Genomic DNA, 14,829 nt, shown 5'->3' on the forward strand with positions numbered 1-14,829 from the left:
TCGCAGTCCATGGCAAATGTTGGGAGACGGTAGTATCTTAGCTCTTCTGTTAAGACAACCTTTTAATATAACTTTTTACATATTATAAATATTTCTAGGAGTGCTGGAAGAGGAGAATATAACATATACCATGCAGTATTCCATAGAACCTGTTAATGTGGAGAACTACTGAAAAAAATGTAATGAGTGAAATAATATTACTTTTATTTATTTAATGCAAAAAAACAAACGACCCATCAGTTACTCATTGAATTAGAATAGACCGGATGTTGCCCTCCTGAGAACGGTTGTATCCACTTGGAGGGCTCAAGCCTTGAGTTTGACACACAATGCTTTGGACCATTTGTATTTCTTCATTCCTCAAATGCAGACTCCCAGGAGATCAGACTTTCAGAAGAAGAAGGAGGTGCAGGCATTCTATCACTCACTGCTTTCTTTAATTCGAATGCACTGCGTGTCCTCTTATGTTGGATGCTTCAGTGACATTTTATCAGCTTAAGTATGCATGGTCTCTTCGCTTTCTGACACTAAACAGAAATATCTAGAATAAGTGAGTATTTTCTTGAAAGTTCTGCTTGTATATAATGGAGTAAGTAGATTAAGAGAATTACATTGGATTTCTGTAGCTGGAGTAGAGATGCATTAACATTTGTTTGGAGATCTTAGTTCTTCTCAAACATAGTTCATCTATTGAAATAAAAACACGTTCAGTTGATAGTCTAATATATACATATACATACATCCATTATGCATATACAAACATATACAAATACATATGCAAATATGTGTGCATGTCTGTAGGCTAATGAAAGGCCAACAGTTTCTAAGTGACTACTAGTTAATTCATAGCCAAAATATTGCTGTCACCGTTTTGAAGTTTTGTAACGCTTAGTAGCGACATGATAGGTACTGTACACAGAAAGGTTATGCAGCACGCTTCATTCTGTAGTTGTGATAGTGACTCAGTAAAGTTACAGAATGACAATGTGAGAATAATGAAAACTGAAAACGCTGCAGTCCATTCAAAGCACGATTGTCAAACTGCGATGTCTTGCGTGGTTCTTGAAAATTTTAGGGAAACGTTAGGAATCATTTTAATGATTAATTCATGGTAAAGTAGCCAACATTCTCTTATTCCTGGTTCTCTGAAAGGTCATTTGTCAATCTATTTTTATTTTAAAATAATGTGTGTACAGCATATACTTCATTAGGAAGGACATTCAGAGAGGTTTCTAGATGAGAATAAAATGAATTCAGGCATTTATTCAAAATGAGGCCAGATGTTTTCCCAGGAGTCTTGCATTCCTAACCACAGGCCAGCGTCTGCCAGATTTGAGTGTTACGTCTCAAAAACGAAACGCCCTGGGCTTAATGCAAATTAAATTAGAATGAGAGAAGTAATTATCCAAGACGTACTATGACCAAGTAAAGAAATGAGATGACTGCCCTTCAGACAACGAGGTGCTGCTGATCTGCTATTAACAAGGTAAGTTTCCTGAGATATTTTTCTGGGGCTGCAGTCATGAGGGGCAGTTCTGAGCTAGCCATATCTTCTCAGGCCTGCCGTTCCTTTTTTCCTAAAGGTACACTTGAGAAAACAGCTGGATGGGCTTAAGGGATAACTTCCTCTCCAAAAACTGCCTAACAGGAGATGCGGCTTAGTGCATCTACAAAAATAAGCATTGGCCTATGTGCTGAAAATAGTTCGGCGAGGTGGGAGGGCAGGTGGAGGCCACGCTGATAAAATGTAGGGCAATCTTGGTCAAACAAATCATGTATTGGGCCGAAAATATTTTCTGCTTTTCTTTCTCTTCTGACTTTTCTGTTTGTTTGTGTCCATAGGAATTTGGCAGAAAAGGGAGACTGAGGAGAGAACAGCTGATGATTTAGTGCATTTGCTTAATGTTGATCATTCATTTATCAGAGCAAGTACTGATCTCACATCCTGAAGATTTACTGCGCAGTTGAGCAGGGTGGAGGAGACTCAGGCGCATTCTGGTGGAAACCCATAACAACGCTGAAATCTGAGGCTGGATCTAATTCCCGTGTAAATCAAGCTTACTCTGGATGTAGCTTTTTGTGCAGTGGGGAGACATGGCTTTGTCTGGGTTATATTTGAACCACACTGTATCATAATAACAAGCCAGGATTCAACTTCATCTGCAAGAAGGCATTCGTTCTCAGACTCAGGTATAGAATTTTAGAGCTGGAAAAGATATCTGGTTTGAGTGCCTGATTTTATACATAGGAAACTGAAAGACTTGCCCAAGGTCACACAGACGTTAGCATCCCTCCCCAGATAACACAATAGCTTTAAGTACCTTGGGAGACATTACCTTTTAGCCAGACTGTGCAAAATATCAGTTTTGAAAGAGCTGAGCTTTCTTTGGCTTTGATCCTCATTTGAACAGTTCCTCTAATGCCTGTTTTTTTTATTGAACAAGGATGGAACACATCAATCAGATTTCTTGAATCTTTTAGCCCTGCACAACACACTAGGCACCTTGTAGCAATTACAAATCTCCAATGATACGGCCATCGGACTTCTTTTCTGATAGTGTAAAACATGACATAATGTTCAAACATGACATGCAAACCATCTGAGTTTGTTGTGGGATGTATATACTCCTAAAATGTAAATTTATATGTGAATAGTTAAGGATCCCTCAGAAAATGCAATTGCATATGTTTATAAGTTTATACTCCTCCTTTGCAATCTTCCACTCTTCTTAGTTCTTAGGAACTTGAGCACAGTAGAATCTGGTGAGAACCTCTGCTCAATTTTTCGTAAATGAAGTAAGTGTTCATGAAATGTTTGCTATGCACCAGACCCTCAATTTTACCATATGAGATTGTGAGACTCAAGGCCGAAATGATGGGAGTGTGTTTTCCAGAGAAACCAAGTTTTAGAGCAGGAAGGGACAGTCAAGATCATGAGGCCACTCATGCAAAATGCAGAAATGGGACCAGAGTTTTAGTATTCAGCCTGAGTTCCATTCCACCACACCTGTGTCTCCCTTTAGTTTGTATCTTCTTACAGGAGACAATGATTTCGTGAGTGATCATTTTAACAACAGGTTTAGGATAGGTTCTATTGACTTGGACAAAAGGCATCTTGTTCATGATAAGTTGGCATTTCAATATGATTTGTAGGGATGTTTTAAAAACTAAAGACCTACTTATAAAAGTGAAAAAAACGATACTTTATATGAATTTGGTATTAGGAAGACAGTAATAGCATCTTGTAAATACCTTTCCAAAGAGGATAGAAAAACAGAGAATCATCAGTGTGAGCCTGTTTCACTGAGAAAATGAAATTTAGGTTGTGACCCTTCAGGTCTTGCCACGTGGTCTTACTGCTGAATGTGCATGGAAAAGCTGTTTAGCATGGGAGGAGACTTACCTGCTGTCTTACTTAGCCCTTATTTCATAGATGAGAATAGGGAGTCCCATATGAGTTGTGACTGACTCAAGATCACATGGCCATTTAGTGGCAAAGCACATTGTTTCAAGCCTCTGATGTCCATTCAGCTGTCAACCTATGCAGTCAAATAGTCCAACACTGTCAAAAATGTGAGCTACTTGAACATGGTCTTGACCATTTTGGTCTGAATCAAAGGAGCTTTGTAATAGTCCTGATGTTAGAGGGTAAATTCGAAACTTGAAATCTCTGGGTGCCTCCTTCAAGTCCCAGATCCTTGTTTCTTGTCAGATTACCTTTACTGAAAAACTCAAAACTTTTAAGTAATATTGACTGCATTTAATTGTTCTGAAGAATTTAGTCAGATTCCTCTGTAGAGAATGTGAATCCCAGCAGGTATCTTGACCAAACTACAATCTTTGCCTAATCTAAGCTTTCATTTAAAGTTTTTCTATAAAATATGAATTTGTGAATGGGAGTTGATGGCTGGAGGCTGGAGAGTTTCAGGATATTGAATGAGCTGTCACATTACCATAACCTGATTTAGATTCCCCAGAAGGCAATTGTGACTGGAATTTTCTGGGCTGAAATGATGATGGGAGAGTTTTACCTAGAGAGGTTGTGACAGACTCAGCTTGAGGAGTGACTGTGAGGGCAATGAACTGTGACTGGAGGTGAGATTTACGGGGATGTAAAGGGATGCTTTGGGGTGGGGGCTGCATTATGGGGAAAAAGGGAGAGTTACATTTGGAATTTTGAGGGCATAGAAAATTTTAGGATCAGAATTACTTGTAGTGAGTGGATGCATTGAGTCACAAGTGATGAATTTTTAAAAATAGTCACACATCAGTCATTGCAGTAAAGTAGCTGAGGTTTTTAAAAACAATGAAACCATTCTAGAACTTTTTAGGAGCAAAAGCTTCAATCTCCAATGCTAAGGTCAATCTTTGGTCTACACTTTAAAATTCCAAACTAAGGGGAGAACTAGTTAGTGGTAGATCTCTTGGAATTGAATCATCTCAGGCAGCGGCTTAGGAAGCTTTCTCCTTCATCGGGAAATTCTTGCAGGGAATTCAGTCTTCCTTGCTTTAATCCACTTCTGCTGCTTCTCAGGAGTGCATCGACAATGTTCCTTAGTATTTACTTGCTCTGCTGTCCCCAAGGTCACTTGTTCTGTTTCACAAATGTGGCATTGGCTCAGGGCTGCCTCACTGTGTCATCTTTATTGGGCAAATGAGATCCAGAGAAGCCAAATTTCCCTGAGATCTCAAGCCCACCAGGCCTGGAGAAACAGCTAACGGTGTGTGAGGGCTTACACTATGCCCAAAGCTTTTACATGGATTAACCAACTGAGGTCTCAGGATTCCCCTTGGCAGCGCCCCCTCTGAAATGAGCAAAGTTAAAAAAATTGCTGCAGGCCACTGCCACTCAGGTAGGATATATGGTAGGTCTGAGATTTGAAGCCAAGCTATTTTTTATTTAATTGTGGCAAGAACATTTAACATGGTATTTGCCCTCTTAACAAAATTGTAAGTGAACGATAAAGTATTGTTAGCTATAGGCACCATGTTGTACAGCAGACTTCTAGCACTTAATCAGCTTGCATGGCTAGAAATTTACACCCATTAAATAGCAACTCCTCACGGCCCCTTCCCTAAGCCCATGGCACCTCTATTCTAGGCTCTGCTTCCATGTGTTAGAATATTTTAGATTAATCATATATGGAATCATGCAGTGTTTGTCCTTCTGTGCCTGGCTTGTTTCACTTAGCATAGTGCCTACCAGGTTTATGTATGTTGTTGCATACAACAGGCTTTCCCTCTATCAGTCCTATCCTATTGTATGCATATACCACTGTTTCTTTATCCAATCCTCTGTCCCAGGCATGAGTGGTATGATTGCACAGCTCCTAATTACATCCAGTACCAGATTTCCTGAATCCTTTCACCTGCACCTAGCTTCTGTTTCTTCAATAAGTTTTGGATAGGAAATTGCTTCCCCTCCCTTCAGAAATGGGAGTAATGGTTCAAATCACATTTGTCTTATTTTCCCACATTTGCATCATACCCTGGAATTACTAATTTCATTGTAGGCGTTTCCTTATTAACAATTGAGTTTTCTGAGCTGTGCCCTTGAGTAGCTTAATTTACAAAAGATCTGCCAGTAGGTTCTCTCCCACCCATAGATTGAAAATACCAAGATTAAACCAAAGATGGGTGATAGAAATGGGGGTGGGGAATTTAAGAGTTTTCTCCAAAAAAGTTCTAAAATGAAATTGTTTCATTAACGCCTCAACTACCTGATACCTGTGACTGTACTTTTTAACTCACGGTTTTTTGTTCAATGAGCCCTCCACATGATCTAATAATCTTGAGATTGCCTATCAGCTCATATTTCCAAGTTAAGCTCACCATTATTGGTTCTAGAATTAGTCCATTCTTCTCATCTCTATAGTCAACCTCTTGGAAGAATAAAGACTAAAAAACAAAAAAGGGAGAACAAATATCAGAAGATATTAAACATATTCACGTCCCAACTGGTCATTCTAAAGCAAATAAATTAAGCCACATGTAGCTGCTTTTCATTGCCAGCAAGAGCCAGAGATAGTCCATGGTTTTTCTGCTGTCCAGTCTGAAAAATAAATGCATATAACTATGTTATTGAGTAAGAGACCCAGATTAGATTTTATTCACTCATATTCATTTATTTGTTTGATACATTTACTAAATTTCCAGCCTGACTTGTGCAGGACAGTTCATGCTCAGAGAGTACAAGTCAACGCCAGCCGTAATGCCTTGGAGCAACTGGGGAAGATTACAAACAGGAAGTTATCACTACGGTTTTTATTGGTTTACTTTTGTAGCTGGGCAGCAGAGTTGGGGGTGGGGAGTAGGATTTCCTCAATTTAAGAACAATTGTATGCCAATATCTTATTTAAACATTGGCTATTTTAGAGCCAATATGGAGCCCAGCACATATTTTTTTCCGCAGAAACAATGGTACACATGTCCATCAGGCTCGCCAGGTGGGATCACGGAAACGGCAGCTGTGCGATGTTGTTGTGTGGATATTGTTGCCTCCATTTTTGAGTCCTGATAGCAGCGAAGAGGAGGGCAGTAAGAAACCCAAAAGGAAGAGGATAAGAAAGAGGATGGAGTGGAGCCTGTAGTGTTACAGGTAACATGATCCGACCTCGACCCTGGGTAAGTCCCTTTACCTCTCTAAGCCTCAGTTTCCTCATCTGTGAAAGAAACATTACCTAATCTTCAAAAGCATGAAATATCAGGAAAAGTGTCTGGTCCCTCCTTTCCTGGGTATGAGGGTAGCTCCAAGCAGTTGAAAATAGGAAACTGACATTCTTAAAACATTTCTGCAACTTCTCCGTTTTTCAGTCTCTAGACTTCTCCATCTCCATTAACCAAAATTAGCCCATTGCCTAAAATTATCTTTCACCAAAATTATCTACCTACCCTTTACAGCTTTTCAAAACTCTGACTAACTCAGGATTGTTGGTCTCAGCTGGGTATCAGGAGGAATGCAATCTGATTGAACCAACCCACACAGGTGCGTGAAGCATCTGACAGTCTCTGAACTCTCCTAGACTTAGTTGCATTTTGCGGGGCGGGGGGGAAGAAAAGCCTTCTGCTTATTATCCAGAAAGCATATCCCAGTGATGTGATTTTAGCCAGAGTGCCAAAGTGTAGTCAAAACTTCAGGCACAGTGGGGAGAAGATATTTTTGGGCTGGGGAAGGTCAGCTCGTTCTGTGCATCTGTCCCTGGCCAGCTCCATGCTGCCTTGCCTTTTTCACAGTATCTTTCCTTTCTTTACTTCTGAACCTCCAATTCCTCTCATGCTTTTTGCCTACCCAGAATGGCTTTTTTTGGCAGCCGCACCAGGGATCCCAGAGGTGAGGAGCTGATGGGAGGAAGGGGCATTTGCACAAGCTGTTCATTTTTCTGAGTCATTTCTAGGTTGGGGTTGTTTCTACTGGCATTTTGGATACTCTTTATAATGCTGTGATAATAGCTATGTGGTTGTTTAGATGTGAGTCTCAATAGAAATATTCACTGATAGTGAACATATAAATTAGTGGAACCTCTAAAGCTTCTCCAGTGGCCTTAGAAGTAAGTTTTGTAAGAGTGGTTGTCTTACAAATATTTTTACCAGACGGCAAACCTTTTGTATTTGAATTGGTATGGGTCTTGGGGACTTATTTTCTCTTCTTCCTTAATTTTAAATACGAGAAAACCAAATCCCAGAAAGGTAAACATGAACACATGAACAGCTTGTATAGTTACTCTTGTTCTCATTTTGAGGACAGATGTGGGATGACAGTGATGAAGTTGGTCCATATTGTCTATACCGACTTGAAAGCAGGTTCCTCCCTAGATGTTAATCTTCAACAAAAGGTTGGTGGGTCAAGGAAATCAGACAGCTAGTTAAATGGCAAGTTGTCTGAGGTTTGAGGCAAGGAATTAGGAAGGGAAACCCCCGCATTTGCATGCCCAGAGCTGTTAGCAGAAGATCGTGATAATATCACTGAACTCCTTCCTCACGGTAGCTGTATTAGTCCGTTTTCATGCTGCTGATAAAGATATACCTGAGACTGGGTAATTTATAAAGGAAAAGAGGTTTAATGGACTCACATTTCCTCATGGTTGGGGAGGTCTCACAATCATGGCAAAAGGAAAAGGCACGTCTTACATGGCAGCAGACAAGAGAGAATGAGAACCAAGCAAAAGGGGTCCCCTCTTATAAAACCATCAGATCTTGTGAGACTTATACACTACCATGAGAACAGTATGGGGAAAACTGCCCCCATGATTTCATTATCTCCCACCGGGCCCCTCCCACAATACATGGGAATTATGGGAGCTACCATTCAAGCTGACATTTGGATGGGGACACAGCCAAACCATATCAGTAGCAGTGGCTGGAAGATGTAGAAATGGCACTGAAGGAACCCTTCTGGGAGCTCACCCTTTCTCTCACAGGGTTAATGCCTAGCACCACACCCTTTTGCTGCCTGACATTCCTTCTTTGTTTGCTAATTTTAAAAAATTGCAATTTGTCAAAAGGGCTGAAAATACTTCACTTCCAACCTCACAGAGTGAATGGGAGTATCAAGCAAAGTCATCTATGTAATAATATTTTAGAAACCAAGAGTGCACTCCAGTGCAAGCTGTTCTCATCATGCTGACCATTTTATAAATGGCTTTTTCACTCCATCTTTTCTCCATCCGAATTGATTAAACTCTTTTCTTCAGGCTGGCATAATTCTCAGGATGTCAATCCACTAGTAGAGGTTCCATTTTTTTTTCTTTTCTTTTTTCTTTTTTTTTTATGGCTGGGACTTAAATGCACTGCCAGGGGGAGTGTGGAGGTCAGAATCAAAGCTTAGTAGATTTCCAGTTATCACTGCTCCTTCACATTCCTCTGAAAAGTGCAGGTCATTGGGCAAATGCTCTTGTGCCTGCTGGGGATATCTGACCCTGAAAATAGTGAAGAAATTAAATTAAGATTTTTTTATTGTGCCTCTAGCAAAAACAGTCACCAAACCAGTTAAGTGTTGGTGTGACTGGCACCTGCAGTTGTAATTGGGATTCTAGGAATGTTCTTAGAACATTTGCCTTTTTTTAAAATAAAATGTTTTAATTATATTACATGATTCCTGATCTTCTACAGGGAAAAAAATCTCATCATTTTTCTTGGTGAGTCCTTGAACCTCCACTTCTCTCTTACTTGCCATTTTGAATTTAGTCAAATATTAATCATTTCAAAGAACTTTAGGAGGAACAAACTCATTTTCACTGCTGTGGCCTTTACTGTAACTTGACCTGTGCTGTCTAAATTTCATATTATAAGTGACGATAATTTCCACATTATTTGAGAACTGTATATATGTATGACCCAGTCAATTATGAAAACCACCCAATAGTGTATTTTCACTGGCTATAGCATTTTTGGGAATATGCTCAGTTTTAAATTTTACTACTACTATTTATTAAATACACGCCAGATTTGACTTCTTTATGATTGATTTAAAAATTATCCAATTAACAGACATTGTATTAATTTTATTTTCCAAAGTATGTGAGTTAAGAAATTTAAAAATAAATTATAATCAGTCTGATGTTCTGCTTAAATATATTTCGGTGCTTTATAGAAGTAATTCACAATGTCTGCATTGACATTGAGGATGCATATTGTAAAAATCTATCCATGTATAAATACTTTTAACAACTCGCAATCATCCTGTGGTGGGGTAGGATTTTCCAGTACAATACTAGGTGGAATGGAACAAGGGATAGTGTGTATCATGGAGGGGGGATCAGCTGTTGGAAACAGAATCCAGGCAAAGACAAGGCAAGGGTGAAGGGCATACAGTAGCTGGGACCCAGATAGAGGGGAGAAGCCTGGGGGATACAGGGACGTGCGTCAGGGAAGGAAAAATAGATCAGTTACGTTAATGAGGGAAGTAGGTCAAGACCCCCGTGATCACATCACACCACTGGAGGTGTTTTTAACCTGGCTTCAGCTATAGCGCAAGTTTAATGAATGCTCTGGTGCTTCTCCCCAAACACGTACAATTCACCTGCCGTTTGTGGACATTCATGGTTTTTTGACGGTGATCTGTAAACCACCAAGTGTCCATAAACTCCCAACATGAAAACGGTTCTTGTTTAATGCAAGATCTTTTTTACTTAGTTAGTTTTGTTAGTCCATTCTAATAACGCTATAAAGAAATACCTGGAACTGAGTAATTTATAACAAAAAGAGATTTAATTGGCTGGTTATGCAGGCTGTACAGGAAGCATTGTGGCTTTTGGGAGGTCTCAGGAAACTTTCGATCATGGCGGAAGGTGAAGGGGAAGCACATCCAACATGGCTGGAGCAGGAGGAAGAGACGGAGGGAGTGGAGCTGCACACTTGTAAACAGTCGGATGTGGTGATGACTCACTCTTGCCATGACAACATCACAGGGGATGGTGACACACCAGGAGAAACAGCCCCCATGATTCAATCACCTCCCACCAGGCCCACATCCAATATTGGGGATTACCACTGTACATGAGAATTGGGTGGAGACACAGACCCACACGATATCAGTAATCTACTTCTTAATTACTGCATGGCCAATGTTGAAGGTTGATTAGCCTATGCTGGATAGGTCCAGTCCTTAAGATAAATCAGGCACAATCCGAGGTTTCTGGGTCCCCTTGTGACTTCTGTAACCTCTTGCTGTTCCTTTCATTTACTTGAAACACCCGAAACAAAACAAAAACAAAACAGAACTTAACAACCCCGAGGTAGAAAAAGACCGATAGTTTCCTGAGACTGCTCGGTTGCAGTCTCTTCTTTTTGAGCCTCCATTAGCAATGTGAAAAGTGAGTGTTAGGAAGGTGAGTGGAATTTTGAGGATATTTTCTATTTTGTGTTATTCAGACTGATGTGCTATTGCAGAGACCTTCATATACATTCTGGGCATTCACATGTTTCTCTACAGCCAGGCCTCAAAAAGGTCTTCAGTAACCTACATAACCTGTGTTTTGTGATCATTCAGCCCCGGACTGCAGGAGGCCTCTCAATATGAAAGTGACAGGGCCAATATTTTGGACCTACACTTTGGTTAGATTCTAGTTTTCCTATAATCTATATTCACTTAACTGAAGCAGGAAAATGAATAATTTATTAAAAATAATTTAGATCAAGCATGCTCTTTCACTTGAGATACTTCAACATAATTGAGTGAGCAGCTTAATTTTATTCAAATATTTTTATCACCTCACATACGGGCTTTTAGAAATAGCTCATTGTATGCAATGCAGTTAGGACAATAATTATGTTATTTTTTTTTCCTTCTGAAATGGGAGAATGCTTATTTTGAATTTGTGACATTTACATTGAAAAGAAACTGATGTTTGTGTTTTTCCAACACATTATTTTTATCAATTGCATATGGAAGTAACATTCTTTATGATTTTTAAAGAATTTTCAAATATATCATCTCATTTGAACCCAAAAGCTTTGTGAAATAGGCAGCAGAAACAAATTACAGATTGCCAATAATTCAGCAAGTGGGTATGGACGCAACACTGTTTATGTAATATTCCTGTAAAAAATGCACTATCTAGATCTAAGCAGAGGTTGTTTCTTCAAAATGCTTGATCTATACTCTTAAAACATGCCACACTGAAAAGATGGAGACTCATGAAGTACTTTAAATTAAAGATGATTAAAGAACATCACTGCACAGTTGGAAAATCTGAATATGGACCGTAGTGCAAAAGAGGAGTGTTTTCGGGAGAAACTGCTTCAAGCACGCATACGACCATTCTGATTTTCACTTTCATACAGTATTCAAATAAAATTACGAGACAGTCAACACTTTATCCTAAAATAGGCTTTGTGTTAGTGAGATCACCAGTCCCCTACCTTGTTGACACCAGGGACTGGTTTTACAGAAGACAATTTTTTCACAGAGCAGGGCAAGAGGGAGGATGGTTGAGGGATGATTCAATCACATTACATTAGATACACACTTTATTTCTATTATTATTACATTGTAATATGTAATGAAATAGTATACAACTCACCATAATGTAGAATCAGTGGTAGCCCCGAGCTTGTTTTCCTGCAGCTAGACAGTCCCATCTGGGGGCAACTGGAGAGAGTGGCAGATCATCAGACATTGGATTCTCATTGGGAGCACGCAGCCTAAATGCCTCGCATGCGCAGTTCACAATAGTAGTGAACATAGGGTCCGCGCTACTTATGAGAATCGAATGCGGCTGCGGATCTGACAGGAGGCAGAGCTCAGTCATAATGCAAGAGATGAGGAGTGGCTATAAACACAGCCAGTACATGGACCAATAGTAGTCCACGGCCTGGGGGTTCAGGACCCCTGTGTTAGATGATCTGCCCAAAGTAGGCTAATGTAAGCGTTCTGAGCACATTTAAAATAGGCTAGGCTAAACTGCGATGTTTGGTGGCTTAGGCGTATTAAATTCAGTTTTGACTTAACGGTATTTAAAATTAATGACGGGTTCATTGGGACTTAGCTCTGTTGTAAGCCAGGAAACATTTATATGAGATAACAGTATAGCATCAATGGTAAACTTCCTAAATGCATAATTGTACTGTAGATAGATGATGACATGTCTTTGTGTTGAAGAAATAGATATCTGAACGTAAAGTCCGAAAGAACTCTTAAGGGGTTCAGAAACAACCAATAATTTTTGTGTGTGTGTACATCTGTGTATGAGAGAGAGAAAGCAAAAACGTCAACAATTGATAAGAAAAATGCCATTTTTAAACTCTGTAAATCTGAAATTACTTCAGAATAATACCAATTGAAATATTTAAACAACTATTTGAAATAAAAAAGTTTTTAAAAAAGATTGGGCACAGTGGCTCACACCTGTAATCCCAACACTTTTGGAAGCTAAGGATGGCAGATCACCTGAAGTCAGGAGTTCAATACCAGCCTGGCCAACATGGTGAAACTCTGTCTCTACTAAAATCTCAAAAAAAAAAAATTAGCTGGGTGTGGTGGCCTGTGCCTGTAGTCCCAGCTACTTGGGAGGCTGAGGCAGGAGAATTGCTTGAACCTGGGAAGCGGAGGTTGCAGTGAACTGAGATCACACCACTGCACTCCAGCCTGGGCAACAGGAGTGAAAACTCCATCTCAAAAAAAATGTTTTAAAAATGCCAAACTAGCATCTATCTTAGGGACCTCTAGATTTCATGTGATACTCTACAGTATTCACCTGAATAAGAGGGCATCTTGTTTTTCTTAATTATCTTTCTCAAAAAGCGTGGTCACCCCAGGATCCAACCCTGTGCCTGCCTCAATCCTGTAGCCATGTTCTTGTTATTATTCTTACTACTGTCGCATAAATTGTTCATTGTGCTCCTTTCTTAAAACTTTATGTTCCAAGTTTCAGTCTACTTGGAACTAGGAAAAGGTTTCTCTTCTATTGAGTTGTGGTAATTTTACAAGCAACCCTCTGTGCAAAAGTCCATTTTTGGAATCACAGTTCCAAGTTCTGCTCTAGGAATAGACCCACTGAGTTCAGGTCCTGCTCTGTTTCTTAGAAATCATGTAAATTATTTAATTGCGTTAAACTCTCCTTCTCATATCTGGATTAAGTGAGATAATGCATGTTGAACATTTAATAGATGCAAACACTCAAAAAACAGAACCTAACACAATTACATTTGGTGAACAATTATTTCCTTAGTTTAGGCTTTGTATCATTGTTAGTCTCACTTACCCATGCCTTTCGGGGAACAGACATTTCTTTTTACTTTTTGAAATAATCACTAACAGTATTTGTCAGGACTGGCTGGGATATGCCCGAAATCCCCTCAAATTTCTGTGATTTAGTAGAATCAACAAATGCCTGAGCAGTTTGGCAGGGGCGTTGGCAGTTAGACTCCTTCAGAAGTCCCGGTGAAGGTGAGTTCCAACCCCTCATCCTTGGGAGTACACGCCGTCCTCAGTAGAAGTGTCAGGGGAGCAGAGAACCCAGCCTCACTCATGGGATTTTCACTGCCTGCACTAGGACGTGGCACAGGTCACCTTCCTTCCTATTTCATTAGCTCATACGAGTCACACAGCGTCAGTCAGCTTATACCAGCATCCGTCAGCAGCCCAGGGCTGAGAGCAGAGTCCTCCGCACGCCCACGAGGAAAGCTGGTGAGATAGCCTAGGCAACGTCTCCCTCAAAGCCTTGCATGATACGCCTGTCTTCTCAATCTTACTTTTCTGTATTATTTTTGTCGTATTGTGTGTGTGTGCTTTATTGTAAACGACTTCAAATCTGTTTCATGAAAAGAGTATATGGAAAACAACCTCCTGAGATTTTTACTGGGAAGTTGGCTTTGTTGACTATTTTGCCATTTCTACTTCATATGATTATATTATTTGAGGCTATTTTCTCTGACGCTTGGGGTCTATCGTGTTTTATTAGACGTAAACATCTATCGTGTTTTATTAGATGTAAGTGACTTATGCCTTGAGAATTTCATCATCTTCCAGAACTGTTCCACCAGAAACTCATCCTCAGATTTTCTAGAGTTAATAGTAATGGTTTACATTTTTTGTAAAAAAAGAAATGAATACTTTCTGAACATAAAAACTTAACGGAAAAAGATTAATCTCCATGGAGCGATGGTGATAATGCACTGTGTCTTAAAACCAGTAGGCTCAATGTTCATGTAATCAGCAAAATCCAACCTATTTTAGTTGTGGATAGACACCATGAAAAAACAAACAAGCTTATGAAACCCCCAAAGAGCATTGATTGTAAAATATGCACTTGAACAATACCAAGAACAACTAGGAAATCCTTGCTAGCTTATGGTTTTGAAAATACTAATAATGTGGTTCAGTTCAAGAAG

General features: G+C 39.7%; 1 long non-coding RNA gene across 1 annotated transcript; it reads right to left on the bottom strand.

The window, feature by feature from the left end:
• Nucleotides 1-204: 204 nt before the first annotated feature.
• LOC118143205 (uncharacterized) lies at nt 205-12,088 on the bottom strand. The gene is made up of 3 exons (XR_004727448.3): nt 12,021-12,088; nt 5,833-5,898; nt 205-687 (listed from the first exon to the last, which is right to left on the bottom strand). It is a non-coding gene; the product is annotated as an uncharacterized LOC118143205 (long non-coding RNA).
• Between the last annotated feature and the right edge of the window lie 2,741 nt (nt 12,089-14,829).

Source organism: Callithrix jacchus, chromosome 7 (genome assembly GCF_049354715.1).
Source record: "Callithrix jacchus isolate 240 chromosome 7, calJac240_pri, whole genome shotgun sequence".
Taxonomy (NCBI): Eukaryota; Metazoa; Chordata; class Mammalia; order Primates; family Cebidae; genus Callithrix; species Callithrix jacchus.